The following is a 25,583-nucleotide window of genomic DNA, read 5'->3' on the forward strand; positions in this document are numbered from 1 at the left end:
AAAGCAGCAGGCAGTACAATATAACTGGTAACCATCTCTGCTAACTTGCAAAGGCAAGTGAATGCTTCTGTGTAGCACTGCAGTACTGCCTCTGTCAGCAGCATCCAGTAGACATACAGTGACAGTGAAAAAAGGCTAAACGGGCTCCATGGTTGCTGTGCTGTGGTGTCTGCCAGGGCAATCCAGGGAAAACGGCGTGAAATGATTGTCTGCCATTGCTTTCATGGAGGGAGGATTGACTGACGACATTTATCCAGAATCACCCGCTACACCAACCCAGAATTTTGCTCCATCAACCCAGAATTCCAATGGGCGGGGGAGACTGCGGGAACTATGGGATAGCTACCCACAGTGCAACGCTCCAGAAATCGACGCTAGCCTCAGTACATGGACGCACACTGCTGAATTAATGTGCTTAGTGTGACCGCGTGCACTCGACTTTATACAATCTGTTTCCAAATACCAGTTTCTGTAAAATCGGAATAATCCCGTAGTGTAGACATACCCTTAGAATCAAGGCCCAGTAACTTCAGAGGTTTAGATAAATATGAGAGCTTTGTTGTGTTTTTCTGAAACAATCTCCTGTTGGTGTGGGTGGTGGAGGGGATGACCCACTATTAACACTTGGAAGAGTTATAGGGAAATTAGAACTATAACTTTTTCATAAAATGATATCATTTAATTTTATTGTTATTCAAATTGTTGCTGGAGCATTATCAGCAATTGGATGGCCCATTTTAAGAAAGGTAATTTCAAAATGCTATATTTTTGTTTGTAAGGGATGTAGTTTATCTTTTATTGTACAATGTCCATGACAGCAATGGGGCTTTGATAACTGGGCTCTCATGCCAGTTTGAGTGAAAGCAGCAGGTTTAATCACAGCATCTTCAGTTTTTGAATAATCATTTCATGATTTCTTAGACACATGGAGCCTGATTCCCATTTTATGTTATATTAAACTGATGTAAATTCACTGACTAGAATAAATCATAGACTATCAGGGTTGGAAGGGACTTCAAGAGGTCATCTAGTCCAACCCGCTGCTCAAAGAAGGACTAATATCCAGACAGATTTTTACCCTGGGTCCCTAAATGGCCCCTTCAAGGATTGAACTCACAAACCTGGGTTTAGCAGGTCAATGCTCAAACCACTGAACTATCCCTCTCCTCTTAAGCCTGAGCCACACCAGTAAGCATGAGACCAGAACCAGGTCCATCTTACAGCTGACTTCATGGCACATTCCTACACATTCCTATGACCTTCTCATAGGTCATTTGAGAGCCCTGTGAGCTAGTTTTCCTCCAGGTGATTGAACTTCATTCCTTCGTGAAATTCCCAGTCTCTTCATCAGCCCGTGGGTTTTCAAACCAGGAACTAATTTGGGATTATACCACCAACTGACATTTTAAAAATAAGCATTAGGAGCATCTGAAAGAATGAGGTAAGCCCACACTGTTTGAAAATCTAACAAACTTTTCATGCATCCAGAGTCTTTACAGAGCAGCACCTGCCTACCATACAGCTGACAGCAGGCAGCACTACCCACTGAATGAACATGTTGTTATACTTTCCATTCCCTCAGCCTCTCTCATACCACACCCACTTGCAACCCTGCTCGTGGGGGAGCGGAAGCCTAGTGTGTTATATATTGTAAGTATTAGATGACCCAGTTTACCCAGAGGATCTGAGTGGTTTTAGGAAAGGGAAGAGTATATCTGGTCTGTGTATCAACTCATGCTCAATTTACATACTGGCATTGTGCATGACAGGTGCACATATAATTCAATTATGTACAATGGGATTTATGTATTTGCCACCACTCTGTTTGTACAATCAGATATTCTCTGCCAGGCATCCAATTTTCTCTTCCAGCCATCTGATCTAATATGTTCAGTGGGGAAGTCTGAATGGAGGCATAACAAGACTTGTTAGAACATCTTCAAAGTTCCTCTTAATATTGGATCCATTTTGTTCATCTAATATATATATTCAGAATAGCATGCTTATTTGGAGTCAGTCTTGGAGACAATGTACCTAAATTACAGTATAAACAAAATTTCAAAATAACAACAAGCTTTTTATTGAATAACATACCTTTGGACTTGATTGTGTAACCCTTGACTCACTGATGAGCATTTACTCACGTGAAAAGTCCCATTGAAGCCAACGGGGACTACACACAGCAGTGCTACTCAATGTGCAAAAGGAGTATGACATAGGGTCACTCCTACCTGGAATGCCCTGCTCAGCTTCCCTCTCATTCGCATGTGCAAAGGAATATTGTTGCTCTCAGGGGCAAATACAAACCCTTTCATTAATATAAAGTGCCTCAGTCCAAAAATCCCTTTGCAGTCAAAAGAGTTCCTCTCAATACCACAAAGTAAAACAAGGTTACAATGCAGCAGCTCTTCAATCCCATTCCAAGGTTACCATTCCCAGGTCACTCACCCAAGAATCACTCTGTCCCAGTTCTTTTAACCCCTGTTCTAGAGACCCACTATCCAGGCCTTTTACTTGAGATTTCGAAGATCTGCTTCTCCCAAAAATCTTCTCCCATATCCCCCAAATCACTTCTGTGGCTTAAGGGTCCCTACAATATTTCACACACCTCAGGCCTCCTCTCCAGTGAGTCTGACTCCTGCTCAAGGGAACCTCCCTCCAGTACCAACCCCTTTTTCTTGGGATCCTCCTGAAGCCCTGCAGTCATGTCTTCTGTCAAAGGGCCCTCTGGATTGTTACACTTCTCAGGCCTTCTTGCCTGTGAGTCCTAACCCCACTTCCCAGGTCTTCTCTCCAGAGTCAACTGCTTGCTTCTGGGCTTGGCTTACACTGGCCATGCTGGTGGTCCTCCTCATTCCTAGGGGCCTCTGCACAAACCTTTCTGCAATTTGGTAGGGGTCTCCGACTCTAGCCAGCCCTTCAACAATTTTCCTCACAACTCATCACCAACAGCTCCTAGTTACTGCTCTCTAGTTTCTTGCAACTCTTTCCCTTGAGCAACTTTTCTGCTCCTTCTGTCTCTTCTCTGTATTTAAGCAACTCTCACCCAAACCTTCCTGTCTTCCTTCAGGGACCTCCCTCCTCTATGGAACAGGTTCCTTAATTTAAAACCCATTGGATAGCAGCTAATGAGTAACATGTGCACTGGGTCCTGTGACAGTGTGCAATCCCATCCTTTTGGACTGTGAGTGAGATTCTCAAAGGTACTTAGGTACTTGAAGTCAATGTGAGTTAGGCACCTAAGTACCTTTGTGAATCTAGTTTTCATGATTAATTTACAGGCTACTACTGGAATGAGACGTTGGACCTTTGAGGGCAAAAAGGTACAATGAATAATTGTATTCAGTTCCTTGTTAGGTCTGAAAAATGTTTTACAAACTTCTATTTCCCAGTACAGTAGTGGTGAAACTTTTCTTACTGTTCACTAGTTAATCCCTCTTTCTACTACAATATCTGTGAATATTCAGGGTGTATAAGTGTGTTTATGTCAAATTCTTCCTGTGGTACCAGGACCATAAAAAAAAATCTACTACCCTACAAAATATTTTAGTGGAGCATATTAATCAGTAAAATACGTGGTCTAGGAATTTGATACTCAAAGCTACCTTCAAGTATTTGCAATTTAAGCACAGTCTTGTCAACTCTTGCATTTTTATCACAAATCTCATGACATTGGTGTTTATGCTCCCAGCTGCTGGAGTCATGTTATTACTTAAGAATCCCAGCGTTCATTCTTTAAGGCCTTATCTACCCTACAGAGAAAAGTCGATCTAAGCTATGCAATTTGAGTTATGTGAATAGCTTAGATCTACTTCCCACAGGGTCCACACTATGCAATGTTGATGGGAGATGCTCTTCCATCAGCTCCCCTTACTTGTCTCGATCTGGTGGAGTACAGGAGTCAATGGGAGAGAGATCTGCGGTCAATTTAGCGGGTCAGACCCGCTAAATCGACCGCCAATGCATCGATCACCGCACGTTAATCCCCTGGTAACTGTAGACAAGCCCTAAGTTTCTAACCCTAAGAAAAGCAAGCAGAAAAGCTTGAAAATTTGAACCCTAGCTGTTCCAGCCTCAGAATGCAAATAAAAAGAACCCAGCATTTATTATTTTTAAATATTATGAGTTTTAAGCCAACATCTTGATTTTGGGGGGGCCTGGCTCATGATTTCTGAATAGTTGGGGTTTAGAGTAATGCTGTCTAGTACTGCTATTGGTGTTAAAGTTACAACTTAAGGACAGTTGCAAGTTTACATTAGTTGTCTCACCTCATAGCAGGAGAATAATGTAAAAAATACAAAGTTCTTTACATTAAAAGAGCTTTAGTAGATTAGTAATTAATCGTCCTGACCTTGTTTCCACTGAAGTCAGTGACAAAATTGCAGTTGATTTCAATGGGCACAAGGTCAGAACCTAAGTTTTTGTGGGAATAATGGTTTCATCTTTGTTTCATCTATTTTTTGCATTCTAAAAAAGTTGATTTCAGTATAATGTATTACTTCCTTGTTTGAAGTAGAATTTGACCCTATTTGAAAAGACTTGTCTCCTCCTTTCACATAGCTTTTGAATCAAAGGAACATTTTCATAATCGTGTCCAGGTACACACACAAATCCCATTAACTATAATAGGATTTGGCTACATATTTTCTGTTCAGTCTTTCAGAAATGTATGTGTCCCTCAGCATGGGTGTTTTTTTCCCCTTGTTTTCATTTACCTTTGTACACAAATACAATATACTTTATACCACATTAGTTTTAATTGAAGGAAAAAGATGAATGGATTTTTTTTTTGGAGGATGGGGGACAAATCTCCTCAAAATAGAAGTGAATTCAGGAAGATCACACCCATTTCAGTAACAATGGCTATTTAATGAAAAATAATGGAAAGAAGGTTTGCACAGTCCCATAGTAAACATGAGCTGTAGACATAACAAAATGTATTGGGATAGTCCAAGTAGAGAAGCAAGAAGTTAAACCTAGGAATGGACTATGTGTAACCTGTAGTTCAAATGCAGCCCAGATAATTTTACAATATGTTACATGGTTGGTACCATCTTTAATAATGAAGCATGGCTCATAGAAACTACAGGTGTCAGTATGTTAAGCCTAGAGCTTATACAAGGTTTGCATCAATTCTTATTTTCCCTGAACTAGTAGACACATCTCTACTTGCAAGGCAGTGAAGAAATTAAGCAGAACTGTGTTTTATCTCTCCTGGTTATCTCCCCCACTCTTCTATCACAAACCACTAACAATGCACATCTGTGCCTAGCGCACATGCTAATAGGAATTGAGCCTGAAATTTAAGATTTTCCTTATGACAGATTTTTGTCCATAATGCAGAAGAGAGTAAATTTTGAAAAAGCCTTCAGACTGAAGTCTGGACAAAACAATAGAATATATGTTACATAGTAAATAATCCTGCATGGGCAAGAAGATTAATTAGATAGTCTAATAGGTCTTTGCGATCTGTAAGCTCTATGAAAACCTACAGGAAAGTCAAATGTCTAAAATGCTCCATATTCTGGCTGTTGAGTAAGGTAGTACCCTCTGCTTTTTGAACTTCATTTACATCAATTTCTGCTGCTTTATGTTCAGTTTCCTGTCTGAACACAACTACATCCACATAAAAAAGATTTCCCAATCAGAAGTTATAATTAATTTATTTTTTTCCTCTAAGTGAATCTTTTAAAATAGTCTACCTAGGATTCCTGTATCTTGCCTATTCAAAAGCATTAATATATAATGAGGGCATTTTTTTTATACTATGCACCTGATGCTGAAGGCTAATTTCCCCCATTTTGGTCCCTAAATATAGGCCAGCGTCCTAAGTCTTGTTGCTATGCAGCTTAGCCATAGCAACGAACACAAAAGCTGGTATGTTATTTCTATTTTCCCTTCCAGACAGGTTTTCTTGGTAAAAAAACACATGCTAGATATAGCACTGTCAAAATAGGTGCCGTATTTCCTGAGAGAGAGATGTCAAACATTTCACCTTGCAAAAGATTATATTGTGCAAAGAATGCTAGGGAGGAAGATAGGGAGGTTGTACTCATCCTTTTGATGCACAGTTAGGGAAGTTAGAAATGCAAAAGAGAAGGTCAAGTCACTTAAGTCTTTACTGAGTGAAAAATATCATGGCATATTTTCTTCCTACACAATGAAGGGCCACTCCATTTGTACATACCAAGTTAAGTACAGTGTTCAGAATACAGTATGCAACCCCAGTTTATGCTCACTCTTTCATCATTTCCAAGTCTGCATTATACTGAATATAAACAAACCTGAGCAGAAACTGAACAACAGTGCTCTATGTGGCTCAAACCGGGGATTAAGGATTTTATTGTGGTTAAAGCACAAGACTAGCAGGCAGGAGACATAGTCCTATTCTGAGGCCTCTCATAGACTTCCCATCAGATTGTAGGCAAGTCACTTAAGAGGAGATTTTCCTAAGGCACAAATGACAATTAGGGGCCCAACTTCCACTGACTTTCAATGAGATCTAAGTGCCTAATTTTCAAGCATGCCTTTGTAAAGCTCCTCCTTAACAGCCTCGTGCCTCAGTTCCCCCCATTTGTAAAATGAGGAAGATAATACTTTCCCATGTCACAGGTGTATTGTACAGTTAAATTCATTAATGCCTGTAAAGGTCTTTGAATTCCTCAGTGCCAAGTGCTTCACAGTAGAGGGCAGGGAACTCAGCTAGCATAAATCACTGTAGCTTCATTACCTTATAGAGCTATGCTGATTTACACCATCTGAGAATCTGGCCCATTTTGGGAAATATCACTAACTTAAATACGAAGCTATTTACAAAACTTCACTGGTTGTTTTATTAGTCTTCACTCCACCCAGTGATTTTAGAAATACATTTAAAAATAAATCCTTGGGGAAAGAAAAATATTTACAGTGTCTTTTAGACCTGGTGACTTTCAGCCTTGAAGTTTCAGTCAGCTGTTACAACAACTTCATAAAAAAATAGTGGAATTTGCCTTCTCATCATTTTCATGAACAAATTATAAAGTTCCCTTTCCATCTGGGTCTGTGTTTCATCAGAAGTTTGCAGCAAAAGGAAGATGATATGGAACCTGAAGATCAGCCTCCTTCTGCAAAGTGCTGTGTACCTCTACACTCATAAACTTCAATGGGTATTACAAGTGAGACAGACTTTGTATTTGGGTGGTTAGGGCACTGATGTGGGTTATGGTAAACCAAGGTTCATGTCCCTTTTCTGCCTGATTTGATCAGATGCGGGATAAACAATACTCTACTCTGAGTGAGGCAGAGTAGGGACATGAACCCTGTCTCCCACAACCCAGGCCAACACCCTAACTATCACCAGATTTTAGATTGTGATACACATGACAACAGCTATATTGACACAATTACATGTTTGGAAAAATATTCAGAAGGTTTGCTTTTGTTTCAATGAGAAACTAAACAAATGCTGAAACCTCCAATGTGCCTGTGAAATAGAATCGCCATCCTCCTGTTAGTTCTACTTAACACCTTGCAGACTTGGGACCTTAGTCACAGTCCATCGACCAGTTCCACAGAACATCCAGGGAAGATGCTGAGTATCATCACTGCTTGACATGGAATGGGAAAGAGTTGTGAGTTAGTAATCAAACAAGAAGCTTAAACTAAAGAGGATAACACAAAACAAAACATTTTTGAAACTTGTGGCAAATTACACAAGCTGTCTTTTAGCACATCTTTTTCCTAAGTTGAATTCATATGTTACTGGTCTCTGATTGCAAACATAGGAAATAGCGAACTTCCTTACTGAGTTATATGGTTAATAGATTAATAGATACTATTAATATCAACATCTGAAAAGTGGAAAAAATAAGCAGACAAAACCATATGAGAACCTACAGACTCAGTGAAAAATTGGCTACAATAGATTTACAGTTCTTTTCATGTGTGTAGCCAATATCTTCCCCTTCACGGGTATGCAGTTCCAAATTGGCAATTATGGGCCAAAATCTACTGCTAGTTACAGTGGTATAAATTGGTATAATAACCTGAGTTGCTCCTAATTTACACTGGCTAATCTGAAAATAGAGTATGTTTTTCCACGAGGGGTACTACAGACTGTACCAAACTCTCCCATTAGCTCAGACTGAAACTTTGAAAGCGACTTAAAGGACAATGAAACAACTTGCCCTCTGATTTGTGAGCTGTGGGCAGAACCCTAACTACAGTGCCTGTGTATAACTGCTCACTGGGTGTCTTTATTTTCATTCACTTCCGCATGACACCATCAGACTTTTCTTTTCTCTTCCAACTGCTAGTTCTTTTTGTGTAAATGACACACTGTATACTGTATGTAGCCTTGAAAAATCCGGAACTATCTTAAATAAATTGAAGAAACTGTCTTATATCTTGCTGTCTCTCTTGCTGGAGTTACTCACATCTGGGAAGTGAATATATATTGTGTGTGTTATTAAGGATAGAAATTAATTCATATGCTACTGAATGTTTTGCACCCTGCCTTAATTTAATCCCTTTGGTGTTTCATGGATGTCGAAAAATGTAGGGCTTTCTGTAAGAATTTGGGGAATCTCAATTAAAGTTAACACTGAGTGCCACCCATGTTCAAAACATGCTGAAAATTGGAACTGTGTGCCTTCATGTCATTATGTTATGTCCAAAAGACATTATGCCTCATTATGCAATGTCACAATACAAAGATGCAATATCACATTGTGACTGTGCCGTGTCATGGCACTGCAACACTCAGAATAAGTGCTAACCCTACCATAATTACATTACACTTCCTCTCCACAAACTGAAAGAAATGGTAGAAACATAGATAAAATGGGCCAGATTCTCTTCTGTGCCAAGATAAGTTTTGCTACAGGAGGGAAAGTGGGTGGCATCACAGAACCACCTGATTCTCAAGATGCCTTGTCCCTATGTTAGAACAACCTAGCAGTTGGCTATGGACCCTAAGGGTAGCAGAGAATTGCCATAGGCTAATTCACATATGGCCAGCTATGGTCAGGTTACATCCACCTTTTATTTTTTCAAGCAGTGAAAAGAGGATGGATCTGGGTCTCAGAATCTGGCTCAATAATAATAAAATGTTCTTACTGTGAAGTATTGTGTAGCCCCCATTCTTATTTCTTTATTCCCTTTTCTCTCTCCTGTATTTCATTCTTTTATTTTAACTCTACTCCATTTTGTTCCATCTGTAATTTTCCTCACCTTCTCATTTGTTCCTTCTCCTCAGTTCTCCTTCTCTTTCTCATCATACCACCAGCTTCCTCTGGCCCTCAAACTACTTTCCCTCCCTTCTTTTCACTGCTGATTTCCCATTTCTTTCCTCATCTGAGTCCACCCAGGCTCCCCTGTCTCTTACTGTTCTCTCCCCCACTGTGCTGACTCCACTTCTTCTCGCTTGATGGAAGTGGGTTCATCCTGGTCACCAATGGCCTCTTGCTACAGTACTGCACAAAACATTTCCATCTTCTGTCTTTTGTGCATTGTCCATATGCGCTGATTTACTTGAATTAAAAACTCCCTGCACTTTTTTCCTTCTCAATAATTTCTTATATCATCCAACTTATAAATATCATGTCTATTTTCCCCTTGTACAAAGGGGCTAAGTGAGATACACACAAGCAGAGTGCAAAAAATCTCAAGTTCCTTTTATGGAAGAAGAGTAAAAGAAAGATCCTGACCACTGTTGTTATTAAAAATCCCACGACAATTTTTCTTAGAGTAGTTGCATTAACCTCTTTCTTGGAAATTTTCCAATATGGGTAACTGTGATTGCCTACTTTAATTCCACTTGCAATTTTGACTGGATACAGTCTTAAGGCACTTTTACAATTTTGCTGTACATTAAATAATTGCTATGTTTCATTCCAGAAGTGACTGTATTTGGGTGAAGGCTTCAGTGTTACCTAGCAGGAAGACCTGAAGTAGATGACTAGAAGAGTTTTATTTTCCTTTGCTGGTGATGAAATGGGAAAATATTAATTTAGGCATTGGTCCTGTTAGTTACTAAATAGCTTTTAGACTTGTATATGCTTCCAGAACACTGGAAGGGTGTGCTTTTATTTGACTGCTCTTTGGTATTTTAAAGGTGTAAAATTATTAAGGCCTCAATTCAGCAACCTTTAATCGTATTGAGAACCATTTAGTCTCAATTAAGTCAATAGGTATTTTTATGGGTCAGATTCTGATGCTTTACTCAACAGAGAATACTTTGAAAACACTAGGACTACTCAGACTAAGGTAATATCTCAACTTGAATAAGGGTTAATAAATCAGATAATAAGTAAGAACTGTTCGACATAGATAAAGGTTGTAAAATCAGGAACATAGACAAAAGAAAATAAATAAAGCAAATACTAAATTTAAAGACCAAAGTTCCACTCATGTTAACATCTCATTCCTAGGTTGCTTGATACTCCCATATTTGTGCCATATGATCTTCCAACTCAGCTCATCTTTATAATCTCCATATCTTCCCACCTCTGCAGCAACCCTGCCGCTCCTGAACCTATATGCCATGCAAAATCCCTGTTGCCTTCCCATCAAGTCCTTCCTCAAAAATTACTTTTTCTAGTAGTTAGTCATACACTGCAAATCTACAGGCTGGCTTTCAGTGTAGTTTATATATTAGAAATATATTAGAAACAAAAATACAAAACAGAAAGGACTGGTATGGTACATACGGAACAATTATGAAGTCTTGCTTCTCTAACTCACTCATTCTTGTATCCCCCCTCCACTCACCTTTTTGTGGAAATCCCTTACTGTGCAATATCTATTACAATTTGTAAGCTCCTCAGGGCAGGAATTTGTCAATGTTAGTTATCAGTAAAGTGCCAAAGACTCCTGTGGTACTCTATATAAAAGAAATCATCTCTCAGGGTAACAGTGAAAAAAAGGGGATTGAATAGATAGAGAAGCACCATTCTGTCTCTCAGGCATACATTTTGCCTGTGAAATGGGATGCCAGTTTGGACATTTGTCATTACTGTAATGATGAACAAATAACAAGAGGAACAATATGTCCCTTAAATGCACCTCACAAATATTTCCTGCAACATGGGTTTTGATGTGTTTTTGACATTATCAGAAAAGGAAAACAAAAACCCACTGTTTGGTATTTGCAAGAATTGTGTTTGATACCAACCAGCCTTTTGAAAGAGCCTCAGCAGCTCCTTCCTGACAAAACCTGGAGGGCAACAATACCTGGAGGGAACAACCCTCCCTCCCCCCGAACAATCCTAACAGATTTTTTTCAAGCTGAATTGGTATTATCCTCAAAAAATGGGTCTGGGTTTGTCCCAGAATTGTTCACCTAAAAATGATTGCTTAGGGGATAAGAAGTTTCTTTTCTGTATTTTGCTCTTGGAGGAACCAAACCAGGAACAAAACCAGGGAAATAAAAAGGAGAATAATGAAGACAAAAAACCTTGTTGATTATTCTATGGACTGTCTCACTAATGAAAGATCTCCATACCATAATCCTTAAAATAATGGGGGGCTAAATTCTGGAGTACATATGTTTAAGACTTGTATCCTGCAAAGAGAACTATGAAGGCAGAAACTCTGTGCCCAGATGGAGATCCAGTAATCTGCATGGTTTCCTTTGCAAGGCCAGGACCTTAATACTTACACAGGCAAGAATCCCACTGGAGCCAAGCACTTGTGAACAAGGACTTCAGGGCTTGGCCTAGAATAATATTAAATTGTGATTTACAAATAGTATTTTCAAATATGTGAGTTAAAACTTTGAGTTGAGTTATTGTTGTACCTGTTCATGATATATTAAGTGGACATAATTTGTAATAATGTATTAAGATTTTATAAGATGTGTTTTATGCATATGTGAAGACCATTCTTGAAAGGTCCATTAACTATAAAGAATGAGGCCTTGATCCTGCAAAGACTTACAAATGTGCTGAACTTTAGGCACCATAAGTAGTTCCACTGATTGAAGGGGACTATTCACATTGTGTAAAATTAAGCGCATCAGAAGGTTTTTGCAGGATTGTAGCCTAAATGTATATGTATGACATAAATTAAGAATATACACACTGGGGCAGATCCTAGCATACTGTAAATTGGCATACTTCACTTGACTTCAGTGGAGCTATGCTGATTTACACCTGGTCCAGTGTGTGTGTGTTTTTGTGTGCGTGGTAGGTTGTTTCCCCTGGTTTCTTTTTATGTTAGTTCACTCGCACATTGTGTGTCTTAGACTTGATCTTTTTAAAAAAATGTGCAAGTTTTATAACAATAAAAGTACAATGCAAACTAATAACAGTGTTGTGACCATTTTTTTTTCTCTTTTGGAAACACTTGTGCAATATTTAGAAAATGGAAAATTGCTGTGTTACTGTATGTACATTTGTAAGTGCATCATTAGTGACAACATAACAATAATTCACATTTAGGTTTCTCCTTTCATCCCCACAGATCCCAAAGCACTATACGAGCTACAGTGGAACCTGCTTATATTGAAAACATTTTTGACACAAATACCTGCTTCTGGGCCTGATCCAAAGCCCTTTGGAGTCAACTGGAGTGTCTCCATTGAATACAATGAACTTTGAATCAGGCGCTGTGAACAGAGTTTCATTATAGAAGAGCCTCTTTACTGCCTCTTTTTCATTTGGACTGGAGGATCACTAAGCCTGCCACTTCCTCACCTCCAAGCCCAAGAGCTCAAAGAAGCAACAGAGACAGCTGACTTCAGCCATTGCTGATGTTGCTCTCTTTTTTTCCTCCTAATTTTGTGCTGTTTGGAATAGGGAAGAAAGGGAGGAGCGAACCAACCCTCCTTGTAATGCTGCATGTTATATCTGGCCGGTAGATGATGGTGCTTCACTCCAAGGGATTAGTGCACTAGAATACAAATTGGGGTCAGCATTCTGTCTCCTAATTCGACTTGTTATAGTCCAGTTCAAACCCCATTGAATGTTATGGTTTAAACCAGCACTTGTCAGGGTATGGAACTTCACACTAATCCGTGTGAAAGTCCAGTCTAATGGAATGAGGTAATTCAGGACTTTTATTACTCTCCAGAATAGGAAGATTTTCACTACCTGTCCTGTCTACATTAGGGAAGTTTTCTAAAAAATTCCCAGCATGCCTGACACTGGCATCTGTGTTAGCAACACAGGGTGTCCTAGTATAGAAAGGCCACTGGCTGCCCCGGTACACCATATTATGTAGACATGCTATAGACTAGGTTGTATACTAACCCAGAAACGCTCTACACTACAGGTAGCCACAGTCCATATGTCAGTAGAGTGAGACAGCTACAGAGGCAAGTGCCTATCTATTTTAGGTACTTCTTTGTCACCCCCACCATCCCCCATCCTCACAACACCCCTATGAGGTAGGGGAAAGCTATTATCCCTATTTTACAGATGGAGAACAGAAACACAGAGAGATTGGGGCCCAAATCCTCAAGAGTATTTAGGCCCTCAATGAGAGTTAGGTGCCTAAATACTTTTGAGAATCTGGGCCCAAGTGACTTGCCCAAGATCACACAGGAAGTATATGATGGCACAGAGAATCGTACTGGAATCTGCCAACTCCCAGGCTAACACTAGACCATCCTTCCTTCCATTTATTTAAGATGAGTCATGTGCTGAACATGAGATGAAGCTGGAAGACGAAAGCTGATTCCCCATGGACATCCCCAAAGAACTCTGTGATTGAAAAGTCCTGTTCTAGAATGGTACACCCTCAAACAGAAGGAAGAAGGACCAGGCCGGTTTCAGAGATGCGTTTATTGAACTTTGTGGCCAACAACAAAACCTGAACTCCTCTGGGTTCATCCACCCCTAAGAAGCCTTGTTATTCAAGTTTCCAGAGCACTATTATGCACAGCTCCAATATTGTGTCTGATCATTTGTTTTCATAGGGCTTCTTTTTCAATTTTCAGCATTTAATTAACTTTTTTTCTTTCCATGTCATTTCTTCCTTCAGAATGAAAATATGTCCCCTTTACTGGGAATAAATTGTGATGCATAAAAGACAAGTCTCCCTCACCTCTATATATACTCATCTATACAAACATGAACATGTAGATATACACATATGTATTATAAACACACACATGCACATATATAGAAACATACATCAAAAAATTATAAAACAGCAAGGTGAAAATAGATGTGAAAATACTGTTTTAAATAGCTCTCAAATGCAGGGCACACTTCATAAACTGCAAATCAGCTTCCTGAATAAAATATGAGGACTTGTAGCTCCATGACGATCTATCTCAGCTAGTTTATAAAAAAAAATCTGAAGAAAATTTCTAAAATAGGCCATATACTCTCTGCAAAGGAATAAACAAAATAGCCAGCAGTGACAGTGTTTGCTTTTCATGTGGTGGAACTGTGTGCAAATACAAGGCATAACAAATGTCAGCTCCTCATTTGCAAATTAAGATGTAAAGGAAATGTCTGTGACAGTACATGCAACAGTTCATATTTGAAGTTTGGCACAGTGAACTGACAGTCACAGAGGAACTGCAGTTGCCTAATCCTTTCTTTCTGCCTTCCAGCGACTAGGGAGGAGGGTGGAATTTAATAAATATGTGATGAGGAAACACTGTGAAAGGCTGGCATATCTTCTCCTCTGCAAGAACTCATCTTCAGAGATAATTAACTAGGTGACAATATACAATGTGCCATTAACAAGAGCATTCAAGTCATTTCTGGACTTAAGTACAATTTTAAGCCGCTTATCAGATTTTCATTTCTGAATCCATTCAGCTGTCAGGCTTACATCCTGGCTCTTTAGTGAAGCTCACATGGGAATCCAAACCTTCTAATTTTCTATACAGATTCATTTCAGAATCAATTAGAGTTGGTGGCAGCCTTGTCCCTGTGTGCTAAGGGGATTAGCTGGGCACTTGCTCAGCTGACGCTACCTTTGAATGCACATTCATCCCCCCATCCAGAATGAGCTTTTTTTTCCAGAGGACTCTGAGTCAGTTGAAAGCACTGAAACCAACAGATGGCAGATAATCACTGGAACAGTCTCCAATTTTGTCAGGAAAAAAAATTATATTTCAAACTCTCTCCCTGGTAAAAGATTGTGGGCTGTTTAGGCCTGCCCTACTTAAAAACAACATGAAAATTAACACACACCCCATCAGGATTCTCTCCCAAACTCAGAACAATATATTGGGAGTGAATAATCTCTTTAGCTACCACCAGAACTTCCAAGTGCTCCTATTTTATTTTCCCTGCACTAAGTCTCTTTTGACTGAGTCTCTGTATCTGACCTTCCACCCATGGATTATTCTCCTCTCTCTTACTTATTTTAGCAGTTCCAGCTTGTCTTCCCTAAACGCATGGCTTTTGTCTTTGAGCAAACACTTCAGAGCTAGAAACCATCTGGAGCTGTTGTCCACTCTGTTCAGTTTCCAGTCAGTTGAGTCTTTATTCAGTGACTCAGATCATTGAGAAAATGTTTCAATAAAGTCTGTAGAGCGGATTTGCTGTGCTGAGTTTTTCAGCTCAAGGAGCATTTGTAAATTAATACTAGGATCCACAAACTCAGAAAGGAAAAGTCCTTCATATGCCTCTTTTCTGGCCTAGTTTTATAAGGTGCTGAGCACCCAAGAAAGAGATGTTGGTGCTCAGCTCCTTTAAAAATCATTCCATTACTTACCTACTAAGACTTTCATTCAGGTTCCTCTACTTCATCCGTAGGAGCTGACAACATAAAAAATACCTATTACAGCATAAGAAATATTTGCATTGTTTTAGGGGGTTATGATGTCATCAACTCTGACATGAGAAACACAGAACACTGAAGCAGATAAATACACTTATACATTTATATTTAAAATGTATTTAATTGCAATTTTAAAGCTTTAGACCCCAACTCTGCAGAGCACTTGAACACTTGCTGAACTTTAAACATGTGAATAACCCCAATGACCTGAACAGGACTACAATTATTTTTTAGGGATATTCCATCAACAATATGTAATGGGCTTAATTTTCTGAAAGCTCTTTGGTTCACCTTTAAGGCCTAGACTATACTAGAAAATTAGGTTGGCATGATCACGTTGGTCAGGGTGTGAAAAATTCACACCCCTGAGCAGTGTCATTAAACCAACCTAAATTCCCATGTAGACAGCACTAGGCTGACAGAAGAATTCTTCTCTTGGGAAGTTGGATTACCTATGCCAATGGGAGAATCCCTCCTGTCAGTGTACGTAGTATCTACATTGAAGCACTACAGCTGTGCTGCTGTAGCATTTTAAGTATCGACAAGCTCTAAGATATTTTTGACCTCAGAGGTACAGTATAGACAATACAATACAGGCATTGATCCTACTTCCACTGACTTCTGGGAAAGTAGGATTGGGCACACACTGTCTTATGTGAGAAATACATTTCTAACTAGCTAAGGAGTAGGAAAAATTGAGTGAATTTTCAAAGTAGTTGTCAGACTTTCCTTTTTGAGGATGTTCTGAACTCTGTTCTTGAATATACATCCTTTCTTTTTTATAACTTTCCTGACATAGTATTTTTGACTAGCATGCATTTCAGATCAGTAATGAAGAGGTCATTACTTGCAGGCATATAGACAAGGATTTTCCTGAATCAAAAAGCATGAGATATGCTACTTAAGTCCACATACTTAAGGAAAATATTTTTTGTGAAAAATCAGCTTAAATGATATGGGTTTGCAATGGCCTAAATGTTCAAGGAAAATAACACCACATGGTGATCTGTATTTTTATTATCTTTCACAGGCTCAAAAGCCCCCTTCAATTCTCGGCTGGAATCCATGTGGCTCAGCATGTTTGCATGACTGTCATATTGCTAAACTAATAATATTTAATGTGCACAGTCCAAATGTGAAAAGATCTAGAGATGAGTTTTTGTGAAATCATGTTTAGAATGAGGAAAGCTAAAGAAAATAATGTTCACATTTTATTATTTATAATAAAACGTGAACATTATTAATACAACCAAAATTGATGGCTCCATTATTTTATATATACATGCATGCAAGCGTGCACACACACACACACAGTCTTACTAAGACCATACTGAAAATTTATGCTAATTTGCAAAAGATTGTACTCCACATAAACTAATTTTAAATAGGTGTATGATATTCATATAATTTAGACATGCTAGAATTAGATCAAGTATTAAATTAGTATTAGATCACTGTTTGCATAGTATTTTATATATATAATGTATAATAATGTTGATGTCTTCTAGCATGAGAGGAATGTCTTATTCTTGTGCTCATTTGCATATGACAGTCAATTTAAAGTGAAAGCACAATATTCTTAGTATAATATGGTACAGAGTGATGATACCAGGATGGGAGTTGTGGGTCTCAGATCATACTGAAATGGGAAGCAGAACATACAAGCTGTTATCATTTTTTTCATTGTCATACATATCTATGGGTTAGGACCTCCATTGGTGTAAATAGCCATTGCTCTAGTGGCTTCAATGAAGCTACACTGGTTTACACAAGCTGAGAAACTGGTCCATAATGATCACTAAAGATGACAGAGTGACAGCCCTTGAGGGCTGAAGCCACCCATGAATCAAGAACAGCCAAGCAAGCTGACTCATGGCACCCCACCAGTGTACAGCAAACCTGATCTGAAGACCACTGGGATCAGATTCTGTGCTGTACTTTAAGGGTACATCTACACAGCAAGTGGCAGCCCTCGACAGTGAATCTCAGAGCCTGGGTCTACAGACTTGGGCTCGTGATAAGATGCTAAATTTAGCGATGTAGATGTTCAGGCTCAGGCTGGAGGTCAGGCCTTGGAGCCTAGGGAATGGGGGGGGGGACTTCAGAGCCCAAGTCACAGTGTCTACAGAGCTGCTTTTAGCACTGTAGCACAAGCCCCACAAGGCTGTGTTTGTTGACCTGGACTCTGAGACACACTGCTGTGGGCTGTGTAGATGCACTCCAAGAGGCTAAGAACTCCCAGCCCAGGGGGAAGACAGCTAAGGTGGCTTTAAGCCTCCTTTGTATCCTAACGATTCTGGGCTTTTCCAAGGGCTGGAGCAGCCTTTGGCATAACTCACACAGCCTCTTGGGGTTAAGGTACAGCTGCCTGTCCCCAGCTTCCTATGGGCAGCAGTGCTACCCAGAATCTAACAGCAGTACATGCTGTGGCTCCACCCCTGCCACATCCTTCCCATTCTAGCCACACTCTTGACATGAGCCCTTCATCAGGCTTACGAGGAAGACCTTGGAGAACAGCCTGCAGCTATTTTCCTCAGTTCCTGTACTGGGGGAATTCTGGCTGGAGCTGGGGCTTTAGATCTCCTTTATGTCACTACAGCTTCTTTACCTAGCATAAATGGTTTTGGGGGTGGGGGAGTTGAAGATCTCACCCCTGGTAATTTGCGAGTCTAACTTTTCTCCCTAATATATGAATTGAACAAATGAAGTAAGCAGGGTCTGGATGAGCTCTCCCCTGACATCTAGAGATGAACTGGGGGAAAAGGACATCAGGTTCAGGCCGTATTTGCATAGACACACCTACTCTGGCTAGGTGATCACCAGGAAGATCTGTTTAGACTGAGGCTATGTCTACACTACACACCTTACAGTGGCACAGCTGCAATGCTGTATGGTCTCCCATGTAGCTGCTCTATGCTGAATGGAGATAGTTCTCCCATCAACATAATTAAACAATCCCCAAGGAATAGTGGGAGCTATGTTAGTGGGAGAGCATCTCCCGTCAACACAGTACTGTCCACACCGGCACTTTTGTCACTGAAATTTATGTCAGTCAGCGAAGTGTTTTTTTCACCCCCTTGGCCAATAGAAGTTTTACCAACAAAAGTGCTAGTATAGACATAGCCAAAGTAATCAGTTTTGGCTGTTCTGGGTTAAAATTCACGGCAGTATTGATTGCAGAGGTCATGAAAAGTCATGCTTATTATGTGAATAAAGGGCAGCAGAATTCTACTTAGCATGCCCTGACTGAATGGGTCATTGTGATGGAGTGTACTCACCCCGCACTGGACAGGATGGGGTTAACTCTTCCTTGGTGGCTGAGGAAGCCACACCTCCACAGTCCTACTGGGCATGCTCCAGGTGCATTGGCTGTATAAAGGCAGGCGTCCCAGCTCAGTTGGGGCTGATCACCGGAGGGGAAGGACGTAGCATACAGGCTTTCACTGGGGAGCAGCTATCAACCCACCTCACAGAAGCTCAAAGCACTGAGGCCCCAGCCAATGCCTAGGTGCCTGCTGATACTCAGGAGGGAGCAGAGACATCGGGAACAGACCCAACTGAGCAACCTGGAGGTGTCCCAACTACTGCCATCAGAACCATGGTAGGAAGCAGCCCGGGGGGCACTATCCATAGTCCCGGACATAGGCAGTATGTTGTGGTGGGATCTCCACTGACCTCAGTGGCGGAACCCTCTGCCACTACTAGGGTCGCTGGGTTGGGACCTGGTGGAGTAGGGAGGTCCTAGGGCCCCCTACCCTAGGCCCACTACCCTGTGAATCAGGGACACCACATTGACTCTGGCCACTAGGTCTGCCAACCCTGCAGCCCAGGGACTCCTCATTGACTCTGGCCACTTGGCCTGCCTACTCTGCAGCCCAGGGAGGCCTCATTGACTCTGGCCACTAGGTCTGCTTACCCTACAAACCAGGGTCTTCTCAGAGACTCTGGCCACTAGGCCTTGAGACCCTGTGAATCAGGGACCCCCTATAGACTCAGGCCACTAGGCCTTGACCCTGAGAACCCAGAGATTTGCCACGGACTCTGACCTTTAGGCCTTATTGCCCTGGGACGTAGGACAATCCAACCACCGAAGAAACAGGTGCTTGAGGGATGGGGTGTACTCACCCCACACTGGATGGGGATCCCTACCCTGTCACAGTCACCCTAAAGTGAACCTCACTTGCTAAGCAGGGAGTAAGGATGCCAAATCCATGTGAAAGGTACAGGAAGTGCGGACAGGTGTTCCTACCTGGTGGTGTGAACTCTACTTAAAAATTCCTAGATATCCTACTGCCTTCCCTTCCAGTGTTTAAAGACAGAGCTGATCAGACTCAGTTGAGAATCCTTATTTCTGCTCAGGGATTACTAAAGCTGAAATCACAGATAAGCAGGTCTAAGGGCTAAGCTTTAGACCTGGTGTACAAACCATGTTCCAATGAACACGGAGGCTGCAGTAGCAGTGAGGTTCCCTGCTACCTGATGAAATTACTAAGAGTATGTCTACACTGCAAATAAACACCTTTGGCTGGCCTGTGTCAACTGATTTGGGCTCACAGAGCTGGGATGCAGGGCAATAAAACTGTAATATAGATATCTGAGCTCAGGCTGGAGCCAGGCCGTGGGACTCATGTTGTGGGGAAGGAACCTCAGAACATGGTATTGCAATTGCAGCAAGCAGTGACAGCAGCAGCAGTAGCAAAGGAGGCAGCAAGTGGAGACAGAGATAACATGAGCCACGCTGAATGTGGCAAAGGCGAGCAGCAAGCAGTGGCAGTGATAACAGCGGCAGTTCTGAGCAGCAGTAAACAGTGACAGAGACAGTGAGCAGAGTCACTACTTGACTCCCCTGCTTTGAGAGGTGAGCAGTGAACCCATGTGAACATACCTCTGGGACTCTAATAACTAGGGTGAACTGTAAATGGGATGAAATGGAGGGAAAGGGTAATAGCATGTTACTGGAACATTTAGCCATTGGACTTTGGCACTGCAAGGTGGGAAACTGAGCCAAAAGACACTGCCCAACATACTGCGGGGCAGGTGTTTACTTGTAATTTGCATACATTTGCATCTCAATTGTGGTGTTTTCCCAAATGAATACTGGGTTCCCCTTTAATAAAAGTTTTATTTTGTTATACACACACTCAGTGCTTGCGAGTGGGGAAGTATTGCTTCTTAGAGACACCCATGGGTGGTGGTCAGTTTTCCCAGCTTACTGAGTGGGAGGTCAAGCCAGATCTGTTTTGTAATGTTAAGAGGAACCCCTAGATATTGAATCCCATCCTGGCTGATGCCAGCAGCCCCAGGCAAAAGGGTTACCTAATAAAAGAAAATCAATACATAACTAGGGTGAGCTTCATCCCCCATAAGAAAGCCAACACAGAGACTTTGAGCTGGCCCTCTGCTTATCTTCTGTAGAGGGCAAATAATAGAACCATGAGTAAAAAGCAGCATGTTTTTAAAAATGTGCTATCTCTCACTTAATTAGTTCCCTGTCATTACAAGGGACTTGGAGGTTGGTGCATGTTGGTCCCTTCTTTTCTCTGTCTGTGACATACAATAGTTTAGTCTCCTGTGAGCTGTAATACATTGGTCTAGTTTTGGTTGCTGAGTTTAGTGTGTGAGTGCTGAGAGGTGCTGGTGACCTGTGATATACGGGAGGTCAGAGCAGATGATCTGGTGGTCCCTTCTGACCTTACATTTTATGACTCTACATAGCGTGTCACTTCAAATTAGTTGGCTAGGCCAAATAGATTGAAAACTGTCTAAAGAACAATTTGTAAATATTAATTATAAATGGCCACATATCAAATTGTGGAAAGGTGTCTGGTAAAGATAGGAGATACAGGGGCCAGCATTACTTGTTCCTTATTTGATATCTCCATTAGTGTTCAAGAAGAAGCTGTACACCTGGCTAAGGAAATTTGCAGATAATAGGGGCTTGTCTACACAAACATTTATTTTGCTGCAAGCTAGGCTGTGCATCTACCCCACACTAACCTGTCATGGACTAGTGGACCTTACTGACGTTCATTTACACTTCATTAATGTGCTTAGATCTAGTCCTCTTTGAAACATCAAAAAAAGGACTGACAAATAAAACAAAGGGACGCAGAAAATTAGCAACATGGGCATTAAAAAACAGTGAGATTCAGCTTGGAAAAAATGCAAGCTAGTACATTTGTGAAAAGATAAGCCAAAAAACCCAAATACCCAAAAGGATGGAGAAACCAAAAAGCACAAAAGCTGGTAACACTAGCCAATTAGACATGAATTTCCCATATTATATACTGTGGCAGGAAAATAAAAAGGACAATGCAATTCTGGGCTGAATATGCAGAGGTTTAATATTACAGAGCTGGGAAGTAATAGTTTCTCTCTCGCTGTGGCTCTGGTGTGATCTCACCTGGAATACTGCATTCTGCTCTGGGCATCTAATTTCCATAAAGATATTGACAAATTGGAGGGAGTTCAGTGAGCAGCCACAAAAATGATCAGGTGCTAATGTGAATGATTTATGATGAAAGATTAAGGGAACTAAATGAAGTCCTTTGGCTGCCGACAAGTCCAGCTTCCCGGCCATGGGAAAATGTCACTGATGCGCACACGCACACCTTCCTGTAAAAGTGACCAGGTCTATGGATGTAAAAGCACATCCAAATGGCAATTACGGAGGAACATGGTAATAGTCCACAGAGATCATACAAACACCAAGGATGTGGAGGAGTTGGCAGTTGGCAGTTTTAGTTTTTCAAAGAGACATTATTAAGGGCACAAGAGCAAACTGTCCCACTGCATAGGAAAGATGGGAAGTATGGCAAGAGACCATGCTGGCTTAACCAGATCTTCAATGATCTGAAACTCAAAAAAGAGTCCTACAAAAAGTAGAAACTCGGTCAGATTACAAAGGATGAATATAAACAAGTAACACAAGTATGTAGGGACAAAATTAGAAAAGCCAAGGCACAAAATGAGATCAAACTAGCTAGAGACATAAAAGGGAAACAAGAAAACATTCTACAAATACATTAGAAGCAAGAGACAGACCAAGGACAGAGTAGGCACATTACTCAATGGGGTGGGGGAAGACAATAACAGAGAACGTCGAAATGGCAGAGGTGCTTAATGACTTCTTTGTTTTGGTTTTCATCAAGAAGATTAGTGGTGACTAGACATCTAACATAGTGAATGCCAATGAAAATGAGATAGGATCAGAGTCTAAAATAGGGAAAGAACAAGTCAAAAATTACTTAGACAAGTTAGATGTCTTCAAATCACCAGGGCCTGATGAAATGCCTCCTAGAATACTCAAGAAGCCAACTCAGGAAATATCTAAGCCAATAGCAATTATCTTTGAAAAGTCATGGAAGTTGGGAGACATTCCAGAAGACTGGAAAAGGGCAAATATAGTGCCCATCTATAAAAAGGGACATAATGACAACCCAGAGAATTACAGACCAGTCAGCTTAACTTCTGTACCTGAAAAGATAATGGAGAAAATAATTAAGCAATCAATTTGCAAACACCCAGAAGATAATAAGGTGATAAATAACAGTCAGCATGGATTTGTCAAGAATAATGGTGTCAAACCAACCTGATAGCTTTCTTTGACAGGGTAACAAGCCTTATGGATAGGGGGGAAGCGGCAGATGTGGTATATCTTGACTTTAGTAAGGCTTTTGATACTGTCTCGCATGACCTTCTCATAAACAAACTAGGGAAATACAACCTAGATGGAACTACTATAAGGTGGGTGCATAAAGGGTTGGGAAATCATTCCCAGAGAGTAGCTATCAGTGGTGGAAGGGCATAACGAATGGGGTCCCACCGGGATCAGTTCTGGGTCTGGTTCTGTTCAATATCTTCATCAATTATTTAGATAATGGCAGAGAGAGTACACTTATAAAGTTTGCAGATGATACCAAGATGGGAGGGATTGTTAGTGCTTTGGAGGATAGGATTAAAATTAAAAATGATCTGGACAAACTGGAGAAATGGTCTGAAGTAAATAGGATGAAATTAAATAAGAACAAATGCAAAGTACTCCACTTACGAAGGAACAATCAGTTGCACGCATATAAAATGGAAAATGACTGCCTAGGAAGGAGTACAACGGAAAGAGATCTGGGGGTCATAGTGGATCACAAGGTAAATATAAGTCAACAGTGTAATGCTGTTGCAAAAAAAGCAAACATCATTCTGAGATGTATTAGCAGGAGTGTTGTAAGCAAGACACAAGAAGTAATTCTTCTGCTCTATTCCTTGCTGATTAGGCTTCAACTGGAGTATTGTTCTGGGCACTGTTCTGGGTATTGTTTCAAGAAAGATGTGGACAAATTGGAGAAAGTCCAGCGCAGAGCAACAAAAATGATTAAAGGTCTAGAAAACATGACCTATGAGGGAAGACTGGAAAAAAATGGGTTTGTTTAGTCTGGAGAAGAGAAGACTGAGAGGGGATATGATCATAGTTTTAAGTACATAAAAAGTTGTTATAAGGAGGAGGGAGAAAAATTGTTCTTCTTAACCTCTGAGGATAGGACAAGAAGCAATGGGCTTCAATTGCAGCAAGGGCAGTTTAGGTTGGACATTAGGAACAACTTCCTAACTGTCAAAATGGTTAAGCACTGGAATAAATTGCTAGGGAGGTTGTGGAATCTCCATCATTGGAGATTTTTAAGAGCATGTTGGACAAACACCTGTCAGGGATAGTCTAGATAATACTTAATCCTGCCTTGATGAGCAGGGGACTGAACTAGATGATCTTGTGAGGTTCCTTCTAGTTCTATGATTTTATACATACATCATGACAACATTAGTTACATGGTCACAAACTATTTTTTTCCATCCCACAAAGCTCCAGTCCCAATTTCGCTATGCCACCCACTCACAATCCCCAATTGGGAGTTTCCAGTCATTCTCCTTGCCCAGCCAATGTCAGTTTCTCTTCCCCACCTCCAGGATTCCCAACTTCAAGTCCCAGTGCCCCCTTTTGGGTTTCTTGTTCCAATCCATTCCCTTCAGACCCCAGCTCCACCTCTAGTCGCCTATGATTTTGAAACAGGCAGCTCCTCCGCCTCACTGCCTAGGCACCAGCAAGAGGAGGATTGAGATCACATGAGAGACAAGTCCACCTGTTCTCAGTTTCAGTGCCTGGTGCCACATCAGCCCCTAGCCACTGGTAGGAGCAAATATAGGGAAATTCCTACTCAGCCTCTGAAGGACAGGGATGGCACATGCACAGTACAGTACAGATGCAATCTTTGGAGAATTCAGCTGTCCAATTCTACCAAGTTTCTACTGTGCATGTGTGTACTGAGATTTGCAGAGGTTCCTAACTTAATCAAATGTGGGACCCTTTTAATGGGGGGAGGAGGGTAAGGATGCAAAGGCACACTCCTGATACCAGGGTTACCCCTGCCCGAAAATTCAAGTCCCTGCTTCAAAGCATGGAGAGATTAGAATACATAATGAAACAGTTATAAGATTTTGTTAACACGGGGAAAAATATTTTCCCCAAACCTCATTCTCCCATTTTTGCTGAATTTTTCCAAAAAATATCAGCATAAACCAGATACCAGGTATGAAAAATTGCATCCCATATGGTCAACGTTTAGAAAATTTTGAAGCAACTGTAAACAGGATCTTACAATGAGAGGTATTGGGTAACCTTAACTATAAGCAGCCTTATAAGCTCCTCTTATAGTATTTAAAAATGAAGTCCTCTGTAATAGAAATCACAAATTATTTTTAAAACCCTTTTTTTAATTGATGAAACCTAGAGCTAAATAGGAATTTTTTATTGATCTTTTTAAATTGAAAAATATCAACTTGTCAAAACAGATACCAGTCATGTCAAAGGC

At 40.7% G+C, this 25,583-nt stretch overlaps 1 long non-coding RNA gene across 1 annotated transcript in view; it reads right to left on the reverse strand.

The window, feature by feature from the left end:
* Positions 1-15,681, reverse strand: part of LOC123366280 — a 43,822-nt gene extending 28,141 nt beyond the window's left edge. The window contains exon 1 of the long non-coding RNA XR_006578010.1: positions 15,661-15,681. This is a non-coding gene — a long non-coding RNA (uncharacterized LOC123366280). The remainder of the gene's footprint in view (positions 1-15,660) is intronic.
* Between the last annotated feature and the right edge of the window lie 9,902 nt (positions 15,682-25,583).

The sequence above is a fragment of the Mauremys mutica genome, chromosome 3, assembly GCF_020497125.1.
Source record: "Mauremys mutica isolate MM-2020 ecotype Southern chromosome 3, ASM2049712v1, whole genome shotgun sequence".
Taxonomy (NCBI): domain Eukaryota; kingdom Metazoa; phylum Chordata; order Testudines; family Geoemydidae; genus Mauremys; species Mauremys mutica.